General features: G+C 41.5%; 1 pseudogene; it reads right to left on the minus strand.

The window, feature by feature from the left end:
• Positions 1 to 725: 725 nt before the first annotated feature.
• On the minus strand, positions 726 to 5210 carry LOC137036240 (E3 SUMO-protein ligase ZBED1-like; annotated as a pseudogene).
• Between the last annotated feature and the right edge of the window lie 7128 nt (positions 5211 to 12338).

Raw genomic sequence — 12338 nt, forward strand, 5'->3', positions numbered from 1 at the left:
AAAATCGTGAGAAAATCGAATCGTGAAACCAGTATCGTGAATCGTATCGAATCGTGAGTTGAGTGAATCGTTACATCCCTAATTCGAAAACGGTAAAACTCAACTATTTAACTCTAGGGGAGTTGGAAAATGAGCCTATTTTCAAAACAAGTGGAGTGTTCCTTTAAAGTATAAAAGTAAAAGTAATGCAAGGAAAAAAAAATGGCATTAAGGACAAAAGCTTAGGCAGCGCCACAGGGGCATACTGTGCACTCCACCTCCTCAAAAACATTTTTGAAAGGCCATAATGATTATACTGTTATATTAAAATGTTAATGTTGAAAAATTTGGGCATTTTAGTACAAATACATTAAAAAACCATATATGTGAACTACTAAGCATTAACGTGTTTCATGGAGCGGAAGATATGATGACTAGTTGCCTACAGGTATTGTAATGGTGCAAAAAGTCAGACTTCAGAGGCATCAGTAACCTTTATTGAATGTAAATGTACATCCAAGCTCAGCTGCAGGAATCTGAGAGAGCAACAGACAAAATTGGTATACCCAGGGCAGGCTTAGTAACAATTACCCTTGTATGGTTGTCTATATACAACAAACATTAGTGCTCTCAAAATGAATGATTAATCCAAGCGATTAATCAAAATAATCAAAATCAAAAAATAACACAAACCTGATACCTTCCTGGTATGTACTATGCTCAATTCTATAGCAACAATGTCACATTTAAGGGCCAGTCTTCTTCAAGGAGGAAAAGAAGTCCTCTTCCTCAGATGATTGGGAGCCTTCGCTGATGTGATTCTCAGCCTGACAGTCCAAGTGGCTTCTGATATAGTCAAGGCCTGTGGAATAAAAAACAAAAATCAGGACAGTATTGTAATTGGTGTATGTTTGTATGTGTGTATGTGTGTGTGTATATGTCAAATTTTTATTTTTCTAGAAAGAACTCTAGCTGCCGCATTTTGGACCAACTGTAATTTGTTTAAAAGCCGAGCAGAACAACCACCCAGTAGAGCGTTACAATAATCTAGTCTTGAGGTCATGAATGCATGAACCAACTGTTCCGCATTTGTCATTGAGAGCATATGTCGTAATTTAGATATATTTTTTAGATGGAAGAAGGCGGTTTTACAGATACTAGAAACATGACTTTCAAATGAAAGATTGGTATCAAAGAGCACACCCAGGTTCCTAACTGAACAACCACCCAGTAGAGCGAACAACCACCCAGTAGAGCGTTACAATAATCTAGTCTTGAGGTCATGAATGCATGAACCAACTGTTCCGCATTTGTCATTGAGAGCATATGTCGTAATTTAGATATATTTTTTAGATGGAAGAAGGCGGTTTTACAGATACTAGAAACATGACTTTCAAATGAAAGATTGGTATCAAAGAGCACACCCAGGTTCCTAACTGAGGACGAAGGTTTAATGGAGCACCCGTCAAGTGTTAGAGAGTATTCAAGGTTTTTTCGTGAGGAAGTTTTTGGTCCAAAGATTAGGATATCATTTTTTTCTGAATTTAATAATAAGAAATTTCTTGTCATCCAGTTTTTAATGTCAGCTATGCATTCTGTTAGTTTTGTGAATTTGTAGGTTTCGTCAGGGCGCGAGGAAATATAGAGCTGAGTATCGTCAGCGTAGCAGTGAAAACTAACACCATGCTTCCTAATTATCTCTCCTAAGGGAAGCATGTACAGAGTGAAAAGCAACGGTCCTAATACTGAGCCTTGTGGTACCCCATATTTAACCTGTGATCGATACGACATCTCTTCATTAACTACCACAGACTGATAACGGTCAGATAAGTATGATTTGAACCATGCCAAAGCAATTCCACTAATGCCAATATAGTTTTCAAGTCTTTTTAAAAGAATGTTATGATCGATAGTGTCAAAAGCAGCACTGAGATCTAATAACACTAATAGAGAAATACAGCCACGATCGGATGATAGGAGTAGATCGTTTGTAACTCTAACGAGAGCAGTCTCAGTACTATGGTATGGTCTAAATCCTGACTGGAAATCCTCACAGATTCCATTTCTTTCTAAAAAGGAGCACAGTTGTGTTGAAACTGCCTTTTCTAGTATCTTTGACAGAAAAGGTAGATTCGAGATTGGCCTGTAATTTACTAAATCTCTCGGATCTAGTTGAGGTTTTTTAATAAGAGGTTTGATAATAGCCTGCTTAAAGGTTTTTGGCACGTGTCCTAGTGTTAAAGATGAATTAATTATATCAAGAAGTGGACCTACGACCTCTGGAAGCATTTCTTTCAGTAGTTTAGTCGGCATTGGGTCTAACATACATGTCGTTGATTTTGATGATTTGATAAGTTTAGATAATTCTTCCTCTCCTATAGCGGCGAATGATTCTAGTTTTACCTCAGGGACACTACAGTGCACTGTCTGAAGCGAAACTGTAGACGGTTGCATGTTTATAATTTTCTCTCTAATATTATCAATCTTGCAAGTAAAGAAGTTCATAAAGTCATTACTGCTGTGCTCTATGGAAACATCAGCAGTTGAATCTCTGTTTCTAGTTAATTTAGCCACTGTGTCAAATAAATACCTAGGATTATGTTTGTTTTCTATTAAGAGATTTGAAAAATAAGTAGATCTAGCATTTCTTATGGCTGTTCTGTACTCAATCATTTTTTCTTTCCACGAAAGGCGAAAAACTTCTAGTTTTGTTTTCTTCCAACTACGTTCAGCTTTTCTAACAGCTCGTTTTAGAGCCCGAGTGTGCTCATCATACCACGGCGTTGGATTAGTTTCCTTAATCTTCTTTAGACTTAAAGGAGCGACTGCATCTAATGTGCTGGAAAAGAGATATGTATATGTGTGTGTGTGTGTGTTCATTTCAAACTCAGTTATTTCATAGTTATATTTCACTGTCTCCGTAGAAATTACACTTATTAATGGCATTTAAGAAGTGAGACACTTACCAAGTTTGAGGATATTTTCGTCACTAGTCCAGCAGGTCTTAAATTTGGGAACTAGAATTGCTGCGGCTATCAGCTCTGGATCTGCGAGCATCTCGCCAAAGCGTTTTTCAAGACCTGAGAAAAGTGCAGCAATCAAAGGTTCACAGAACTTGGAGGTGACGTGAAGGTGCTGGAGCTTGGTCCTTAGTAGAGTTATGGTGGGGACCAACCATCCCATCTGTACTCTGGTTTCTCCCTGAAGAACATCCAGTGCCTTTGCAACTGGGCTCATTGTCTGCAATATTCTGCAAGAAATGCAAGTTCCACTGGAGTAAACCTGTACAAAGAAGAAAAGAAAAACACAACATGGAACATTTAGCCTACTTGACCTTCAACTGGAGGAACTGATAATTAAAAAGGAAAAATATTGCCATCTGAGACTTTTAAAAATGTAGTTGTGTTGCTACAAATCACATCCATAGTAAAAATGGGGACTGTATACTGGCGTAGTGCATACATGTGTTTTACATTATTCAAAGTATAAAACTATGACCTAATCGATTGTTTATCACTTCATTAAGTGAAAGGCAGAAAAACAAGCACTTACTTAGGTGTATCTAGTTCACTGCAGACAGCTGCAAGGGCTCCTTCACCTTGTTCTCTTGTTATTCTCACTATTCTTTCTACGGCTGAGGAGTGAATTCCACCGTGTAGCAACAGGCCTTACGAGTTGGAGTTTGCAGTGGTCTTCAATTACTGCCCATAAACTCTAAAGGCTTTTAGGAAGTTTGATCCGTTGTCAGTTGTTGTGCGTACGATCTTCTCTCTGATATTGAATTCTGTGTGAATATCATTTAGGGCACCAGCCAGGGCAGAAAAGGTATGGGACCCTTTAAGTTGCTTGCATGCCAGGGCATCACAGGATCTCTGCATGGTCTGAGGGTTAAACCAGTGCGCAGTGACACCAAGGAAACCGCGACGGTGTGCCATCCAGCAGTCTGTTGTTGTTGCTATGAACTGAATTTCACTAAGGGCAGCTTTCAGTTTTTTTTTTAATTTCAACAGAGGCCTTTGTGACTTTGTTTACAACAGTATTGCGTGTCATGACATTTGTATTTGGCTGAAGATGTTGCACAAGATCAATGAAGCCCTGTTGCTGAACAATGTGTGGTGGGTGCAAGCTTTGAACAACAAATTGGAGGACTACTTTATCCACACTTGCCTGGGACACTCTTCGAGTCTCCCACAGCTTGGTTTGTTTGAAGGGTGGGCCCAAAAAACCTTCAGTGGATGACTTCCTTTTGAGAGCTGCTGAAGTAAGTTGCGTGTACCTCTCTAGATGAGTGGGGTGTTTCTTCTGTGGAGAAAATGAATGCACAGGCACAGACTGAGATACATATTATTTATCTCAAACCACAAAGTCAGACTATCTAGGACTTCCGCTGTAATGTCATGCTTGAAGTTCATGAATGAAGGTCAGACTACAAGTCTCACTGGTCTATGCGATTACTAAATACTTCTTAAGATAATCTTAAATACATCTAAGTGTACTCAACTGTGCTATTTTGAGACACCATGAAATATGAACTTAAATGTGCTTTTAATATACTATCTCTGTGTTTAAAAAAAAAAATATTTAGATATCACTTATAGTACATTTGACCCCATAGTGTACTAAAAGTGGTATCTAAATATATTTTTTTAAACACAGAGATACTATATTAAAAGCACATTTAAGTACATATTTCATGGTGTCTCAAAATAGCATAGTTGAGTACACTTAGATGTTCTTAAGATTATTTAAGTACTAAAGAAGAATGTATATTAAGGACAAAATTAATGTGCGAAAATAGAGCACTTTAAGCACTTTTTTTTTTTAAATGCACTTTTTTTTACCTGGGAGTACATGCTTTATCAACCAGCTGTAGACTATAGCTTTGCACAATAAACTTACAAATATTGCATACTGCAATAATATAACATAAATAACATTTGGCTAAAGTCGAATTTCAAATTTGTCAATAATCAACTGATAATAACAAAATTTCAGCTTACCTCAACATGCTTTTTCAAATTAGACGGCGAGTTTTTGAAAGCCATTAGTTCGTGGTACTCTGATGCGCAGAGCTTGCAGCGCATTCGAAAGGAGTTGTTTTTGCATCCAACCATTTCGAAAAAATCTTCCAGGTACGCCCAGGGATGTATAAGGTCTTCTTGGCTACCAACCTCCTCGCTGGTGCTTGGTTGGGACATTTCACTTGAGTTATCAGTCTCTGCCACGGACATCTTTCTACTTTCCAATGTTGGGGGTAACTTGCTGGAGTGTGACGTGATTTATGACATGTGCAGGTGTGATGGATCGCGTACAAACAAGGGTGTCGGAATGGTATATGTTTATACTTCTCATCCAACCACAGTCAAATTCACTCTATCGGGATGGCGCGATTTATCTGGATAGGTTTTTTTTTTTTTTTTTTTTTTTTTTACAATGACAAGCCAAAATGAAATAGGAGTAACGAGGCTATTTTTAAAATGTAAGGAGTAGAAAGTACAGATAATTGCGTGAAAATGTAAGGAGTAGAAGTAAAAAGTCGACTGAAAAATAATTACTCCAGTAAAGTATAGATACCCGAAATTTCTACTTAAGTAAGGTAACAAAGTATTTGAACTTCGTTACTTGACACCTCTGCAAGAAAACAAGTCTTTCAATAAACTGTGCATGATGGTTGCGCACGCAGCACGCCCGGTGTAGTCAGCTTCATTAACAAATGACTCTTATGAACCGGTTCTTTGTGAGTCAAAAACACACAGCGCAGCCAAGTTCACTTATGATTTTTCCCCTATTTGTTTGTGAATCAGAAAATTACTGCTTCCCGGCTAACTCAGAAGTCCTGTTAGAAATGTAATCCCATCCGAATCTGAGATTCATTTTCGTCATTGTTTCATCGACCGCCCGCTCCACTTTAATCATGAATAAAGGTCTTTTTGCCATCCGACGAAACAATAACTTGAAATCAATAAGGAAATCCAGATCACAGAAAATAATAGCGGAGTTAGGTAAGAATCTAAACGTATTTTAGCTTTTCTCGATTGCTAACACATTATAAGTGATTCAGTTGGCCCAGTTTCCAAAACCATTCGTGTCAGAAGAAGACCATACACTGCTATACACTGCTATACTGTATACTGTAATGAAATTTAGTCAAATGAGCAGAGGATGCTGAAATTACTTTTTCTGCAGTTGACAGTATACTGTATTGGGTGGCGTACCAAGTTCCCTTTCGATACTTCACCAGGGGCGCAGATAGGAATTTGTAACTGGGGGGGACCAAGCTGTCAGCAAATGATTTAAACTCAATTAGTTATTTGGCGTAATTTGGGCTTTAACTTGTGCTCAACATTCGGCAGACACTTTTATCCAAAGCGACTTACATTGCATTCAAGATACACATTTTACATTTTGTCAATTCTTGCTTTCCCTGGGAATCGAAACTATGATCTTGGCGTTGCAAGCGCCATGCTCTACTGTTTGAGCTATAGGAAAGCTAAACACTCTTTGTCCCTGGGTGGGCACGATCCACCAACCTTTCGATTAACAGCCGAAGTTATAATTTCATAATTTTTCTATACCTCTATAGAATTTCACAACAATGTGAAATACAACATATTCCTGAGAATGAATGGCTAAAACTACTATTTCAAATGTCTAAGAATAACTAAACATTTGAAATTTAAGTGTTAATTACAAGTTTGTTGCAATTTACAGAAATATATAAAAAAAAATTTTCATCCTAGCCCATAATTTAAGAATCTATATCCTCCGTTGCTCCATACAAAAAAAAAAAAAAAAACATGATTTCCTGCTATAAGAGGATGTCAAAAGTCTATGTAGGCCTTTATTTGTTATTTGCATAAACCTTGCACCACACACATTTACTTATTATAATTATTTTTATAGTGGCTTGCATGACAGTGAACTCAATTTATACAGTACAATGGGTTAAATGGTCAGATAAAACATTATTTCCATTGTTTGGCTAATTGACTACCATTCATATAACCACAGTTTTACCACAAATACCATGGTTAAACTCTGTTAGAGTAGCAAAACCATGGTTAATTTGTGGTTACCATGGTTTAACTATGGTTTAAATACATGGTTTAACTACATTTTTTTGGTTTTATTTGTAGTAAAACCATGGTTCATTTTCGTAAGGGCATTATTGTCAAACTAGCTATTCTCCTTCAAAAAAATCTAACCTGCCACATATGGGAAAGTCAACAGGCACAGGATACTTACATTGTTTGTTTTTTTAAAAAACGAGGTGATTGTTTTTTGTCTCTTCATTCCGAAATCACCGACTCAGTCGGTGTCAGCTCAGTCATAGTATATGATCACTATGGTTACCGCTCTAAGTCCTACAGGCACGATTGAGGCAGCTACCAGCCCCTCATAGGACCCCGCGTTGCCAAGTCCGCGGTTTTCCATATGGGTTTTCCCGCAGAATTGGGCTACTTCATCACTATTTCCGCGGGCTGTTTTTCATGTCGCGGGTTGAAGCAACACCAAATGTGATTTTTACCGGGGAAACAGTCCCCCTGAAACGCGATTGGGCTTGTTTTGAGTAGCAATTGGGTGGGTTTTGTTGTAACCTGGCAACCCTCCGGCGTCACTCAGGAGTCGTAGCAAGCCAAGCGCACGCACGCACGCACGCACGCACGCACGCACGCACGCACGCACGCACGCACGCACGCACGCACGCACGCACACACACACACACACACAGAGAGAGAGAGAGAGAGCGTAAACGTCAGGTATCGTGTGTTTATTGACAGCAGAACAGCGTGAAGTGAGAACGTGACTACAAAGTAATAGTGACCGGTGTAGATTATTATTGTGTGTCACCTTGCTCTGCCCCGTTCGTAGGGGGGGACGGATCGGTCACTATGAATCTGGGGGGGACATGTCCCCCCCGTCCCCAGTGCCATCTGCGCGCCTGTACTTCACTTGTACTGCGTATGGGGAAAAGTCTCCCTTTTTCCCTGTCACTGAAGCCTTTTTCAATAACGCAGTGTAACTGCACCATCATTTGTTCACTCATAGACAAGTTTTTGAACCAATGGCAGTGTGGCATAGCTGCGTGGCCTATGGCGAGAAAGCTCGCAAACTTTCCCGCCGAAATGGGTGGGGTTAAGGGCTATATAAGCAGGCGTTTCGCCATAGGATTTCAGTGCTTTCTCCTTCAGCGACAACTTGTACTTCTCCTCGCTGATCTCTGCCTGAAGCCGAAGAAGCTCGCCGCCTTCAAGAAGCTCTCTCACGACGACGATGGTCACAGCGAGTGCGTCGCTTGCCTGGGCAAGTCCCACGCTGACGTCACGCTTGCTGGAGCCTCATGCCCACACTGCGAGAGCATGAGTCTCGGTTCCCTGCGAACTTGCGCCCTTCCGTCTCCTTCCTCCCGCGAGCCGGCAAGGAAGAGACAGCGGGGTAGAGCGACCCAGCGCCCGGAGTTTGGCGAGCTCACGCCGGCCCAGCCCCCGCGTGCCTCGCCCTCTCCTCCAAGGGAACATTCTCCCGTCTTGTTCTCCTGACCTGAGCAGCGTCCCTCTGCCGATGCAAGCGACCTCGTCTCGTTTGGAGGATCGGACGACGAACAGGATGACTCCATGTCCCTTGCTGCCTCCGAAGCAGAAGGTTGGGCTGGCGAGCAAATTTCGTTTCTGGGGGCAGTCTTCGACTCAGTCCGTATGACGGCAGTAGTCTCGTCAGAACGCGCTCTGGCGATTCTGCAGCTCGCGGGCTCAGTCAAGAACATAGCCTATCTCCCTCTGAAGCTTTTCCAGAGGTTGCTAGGGTTGATGGCTTCCGCCTCCCCGTTGCTGCAGCTCGGCCTTCTTCGGATGCGGCCTCTGCAGTACTGGTTGAAGTTCCGGGTTCCTCCAAACACCTGGCGGCACGGCCGCCTATGTCTCAAGGTCAATCGGGCCTGTCTTCTAGCCCTGAAACCTTGGTTGAACCCTGCCTGGTTCAGTCTTGGAGTACCCCTGCAGGCGGTCTCACGAAGGACGGTGCTCTCAACGGACGCCTCCAGGGGTTGGGGCGCTGTGTGCGAGGGCAGACCGGCCTTCGGCTCGTGGAGTCACGAGGAAAGCCGTCTACATATCAACTGTCTAGAGATGCTAGCAGTGATGAAAGCTCTTCAATCTTTTCAGGCTCACTTGACAGGACGCCATGTCTTAGTCCAATCGGACAGCATGACAGTGGTGTCATACATAAACCGTCAGGGAGGTCTCTCGTCCAGCCGCTTGTGCGCTCTGGTGAAACGCCTTCTGATATGGGCTCTGCCAAGACATCAGTCGCTCAGAGCGACTCATATTCCTGGCAAGACCAATCTGGGTGATCTCCTCTCTCATGCTAACAGAACGATCTGGCACCCACAGCCAGAGCTCTGGGCTTTACACCTCTGGTCCCTCGATGGGAGCCAACTAACCTCCCCGGGGACGTTCTAAACACCATTTCTCAGGCGAGAGCCCCGTCCACGAGACGCCTCTACGCTCAAAATGGTCAGTCTTTGTTGATTGGTGTTCCTCACGCAACATAGACCCTGTGGAGAGTGACGTATCCTTCATACTGTCTTTCCTCCAAGAGCGTTTGGATATGGGGCGCACCCCTTCAACGCTTAAAGTTTACGCGGCAGCCATCGCAGCGTTCCATGCTCCTATTGCCGGCCAATCAGTGGGTCGAAACGGCCTTGTAGTCTGTTTCTTAAGGGGTTCTAGGCGATTAAATCCACCTCGTCCCCTTACTGTGCCCACTTGGGACCTTTCTCTCGTCCTCAGGGCCCTAAAGGGTAACCGCTTTGAGCCGCTGCATTCAGCTGACCTCAGGTCCCTGACGCTAAAAACCGCTCTGCTACTTGCACTAGCATCGGTCAAGCGTGTTGGCGATTTGCAGGCCCTCTCTGTGAGCCCTGCATGCCTCGAATTCGGGCCTAATAATTCTAAGGTCATTCTGAAACCCAGGCATGTTCCCAAAGTGCTCTCAACCCCGTTTAGAGCGCAGGTCATCTCACTTTCCGCTCTTCCTTCCTCTACGGATGAACAAGAGCTGGAGAAGACCTATGTGGAGACCTATGTGGAGCGATCTCAGCCTTTCAGGCAGTCGGATCAGCTCTTTGTTAGTTTTGGTGGCCGCACCGAGGGGTCTCCGGTCTCAAAACGTCTCTCACATTTGATAGTCGACGCCATTAATCTGTGTTACTCCTCCCTGGGTGCTGAATGCCCCATAGGAGTTAGAGCTCATTCCACTAGGGGAATGGCTTCCTCATGGGCTTGGTCCAACGGAGTTTCCAAAAAAGACATCTGTGAGGCGGCCGGCTGGTCTTCGCCGTCTACTTTTGTCAGGTTCTACCATCTTGATGTCCCGACCTTACAAGCTCGGGTTCTTTCAGTGTGATTGGCGGCCCCTTATGTGTTCCGCCTCACGCCGTTACAGGATTAATTTCCTTTGTAGTGTAACAAGGGATACGGCGGCTTTGCCTTCTTGCTTGTTTTCCTGGTCCCCTCCCGGAATTAAGACAACTTTGACTTCACTTACACTCACGCAATTGTTTTATACTCCACAGATTTCTACAAAATATCAGTTCACACAGAGACCATAGTCTTCTTTAGTATTCACTAGGTATTAGTTTTATATCAAGAAAATGCAATTACCCTGCCTCCTTGTTAAGATTTTGGATGTATGTTGCTACACATTTGGCCAATGTATTAAATATTAGACATTGCTTACAATATTATTGTTATTTATATTGGTTTGTTTCTTAGAAATGCATTATACTGTATGGCCAGAGATGTACAGTTATTGTTAGATATGTGTGTGTGCCTGTCCATGAGAAGGAGCAGAGCTGGACTGCAGCACACAGAAGTGTGTGCGGTTCTGTGTGTATGTGCTCAAGGACATGGAGAACTGTGGTTCTACTCCTAGAACCTTATAAGGACATCAGCCATCTTGGCTCAGTTTACTGGAGTTCAAGGACACAAAAGCCAGACAGCTTGCACCTGCGAGGCCTTGAGAAGTGTCTGGAAACTTTGGGAAAGTTACAACGTATGTCAATCAAGAAGATAACGTAATGTCTGTGATAAACAACACGAGTATAAAAGACTGATGAGCTGATTGCCTCTTTGGATACTGATACGTCAGTACCCCCGACGCCTAGAAGCCCAGAGCTGAGGACAAGAAAACCCAAGCTGAACATGGGAAGCCCAGAGCTGACTATACCTTTGACTCAATAGAGTGATTACTGTATTTTATACTTTAATGATGAAGTTTTATTTGCCTTTACATTTTTGTTTATTATAAAAAGAAAAGTAACCAATTCAAAGAAATTTAATTGATTACAAATGTTGCCTATCTTAGCTTGATTTATAGCGTTTTAAGACTTTGAACAAGAACATACCACAGAGGAGTCTTCTGACCAAATTGTAAGTAATTTAAAATGCTTATAATTTAGGCCAGACTCGACTTACTTTACCTAACCTGAGAATAATAAATAATAAGGTTAAAAGGTGTTAAGATCAAAATATACACCGCAAAACAGTATATCACAAGAGATGTCAACAACAACTATTTTCAAGTAGCTATATATTTAGAATAAATGACAGCACCAAGGAGAGGGACATAGTTTCACTAATAATTTGTTTATTTTGCACAAATCAATAAATCGTTTTAATTTTTTGGTGTATTGGAATACTTATTTAATGAAGTGGACAATTTTAAGATTTTACAATTTTACAATTTTAAGGTCCATTTTTGCTGCCATGTCTTTTACTCTAATGGAAAGAAAACTTAACCCTAACCCTACACATTTAGGTGGAGTTTGTTTTAAGCCTACTACCCTCCGTCTGTTTGCATCTGTAGATTTCTTCTAAAAGAACCAAAATAAGCTAATCTATATATTTAAAAACATTAAGAATTTTTTTTCCTGAACTGTTAATACATTATATATTATAACTAATGCCTGCAGAGGACACCAAAAGCCTGCTGATTTTTGTTGTTAGACAGCACAGCACGATCGAATCCATGATCAAAGCCAACCATGATTAAAAATATATATATATTATTAGTTAAATAATAATATTCGGCCACTTCTTTGTGATAGAAATGCTACAGCCACTGTAATTTCTTCAACAAGAATATGTGGACATCAAACATGCAAAGACAGAGCGAGGGTTTAAACTTTTATTGATGTATTATCCTGTGTAAGTGTAGATTTAAGAATAGCATTATGTAGCTGATGCTGTATTATGATTTTTCAATAGTTTTAATAAACCATGCATCCTTAGAAAACTGTTTAATAATGTGGTTCATGGATGTGCGTCCATGGAATGCTTCTCTTCTGGTATTGACAGCCC

This window comes from Chanodichthys erythropterus, chromosome 14, assembly GCF_024489055.1.
Source record: "Chanodichthys erythropterus isolate Z2021 chromosome 14, ASM2448905v1, whole genome shotgun sequence".
Taxonomy (NCBI): Eukaryota; Metazoa; Chordata; class Actinopteri; order Cypriniformes; family Xenocyprididae; genus Chanodichthys; species Chanodichthys erythropterus.